Source organism: Panicum virgatum, chromosome 1K, assembly GCF_016808335.1.
Source record: "Panicum virgatum strain AP13 chromosome 1K, P.virgatum_v5, whole genome shotgun sequence".
Lineage (NCBI taxonomy): Eukaryota > Viridiplantae > Streptophyta > Magnoliopsida > Poales > Poaceae > Panicum > Panicum virgatum.
In genome coordinates this window covers 46,701,582-46,702,844 of record NC_053136.1, presented here as the reverse complement: position 1 = coordinate 46,702,844, position 1,263 = coordinate 46,701,582, and the positions used below count along the sequence as shown (strand labels likewise).

The following is a 1,263-nucleotide window of genomic DNA, read 5'->3' as shown; positions in this document are numbered from 1 at the left end:
GTGTGGGTATAGTTTGGATTTCAACCCATTTGCAGGGTGACCTGTGACATACGTGGTGAAGCTAGCAAGTACGATTTAATAATGCAACCTGATCCATGAAAGTTTAGAAAGTTCAAATAAAATCCATGTTGTCTTAAAAAAAAATGATTATTGTTATCAACCCAACACATATCCAAGACATATAATCTTTTGGTATGTCCCTCAAATATCAGAGTGGCGCAGCGGAAGCGTGGTGGGCCCATAACCCACAGGTCCCAGGATCGAAACCTGGCTCTGATAATCTCTGGTAGTTTCAGTGGGCTTCCGTCCCTTTTTTTCCTCCTCGTCTCCTTTGTTACCTTTCCGTTTTTTTCGTTCTTCACCTTAGACGGCGGCCGAAAGCTGAGGCCCTCTTTGGTGGTTCTTGTGTTAGAAATAGTAATATATTGACCGTTACCTTTCCGTTTTTTTCGTTCTTCACCTTAGACGGCGGCCGAAAGCTGAGGCCCTCTTTGGTGGTTCTTGTGTTAGAAATAGTAATATATTGACCGTTAATTACGAGTGTCAAATAAAATCAATTTATAAAACCAACTTTAGAATCTTTGCGCTAGGAATCCTGAAAAATCTAATGAGACATTTGACCGCGTGATTAGATGATGTTACTGTAACACCACTGTAGTCAATCATTGATTAATTACCGTCATTAAATTCGTCGCGAAAAATTACACATATCTCTAAAGAAGTTTCACAAATAGACTTTATTTAGTACTCCATGCATATGAAATTCTTTTTTAGAAAAACATGCGTGCTAAATTGCTAGTGGAAACCAAACATGCCCTGCGAAGCTCTGGCAACTCCGCAACTAGTAGCACTCTGCAAATATGGCGTTGGCAAACTACTAGTAGCAGAGAACACGTCAGCAGCATGATGTCATCAAGAAAACAGATATGGTTGAAAACGGACAGGATAAATCTCATACCATCCCGTATTGTATACCGTTTTCATACCTACCGTCTTTATATTTATAGAGAAATCCAGAACCGAAAAACAGAAGAAATACTAGAAAGACTGGCGCGGCATTGCCGCGCTGTGGCAGAACCGCCTAAATTATCTCGGCTCAAGTGCGCAGGCCATCACCATAAAGGCAACATTAGCTTAAACGCACTTCAAACGGAACAATTTTTGGTCTGTCGGGTAACGTCCCGATACAACCACCGATTCTCGGATCGAACAAGCATACCTCGCACGAAGGCGAGTTCAGAGATATTACAACCACAATTTTAC

At 41.3% G+C, this 1,263-nt stretch overlaps 1 non-coding gene across 1 annotated transcript; it reads left to right on the top strand.

Moving 5' to 3' along the window:
* Window positions 1-207: 207 nt before the first annotated feature.
* On the top strand, window positions 208-279 carry TRNAM-CAU. The gene has a single exon. It is a non-coding gene; the product is annotated as a tRNA-Met (tRNA).
* Window positions 280-1,263: the final 984 nt, after the last annotated feature.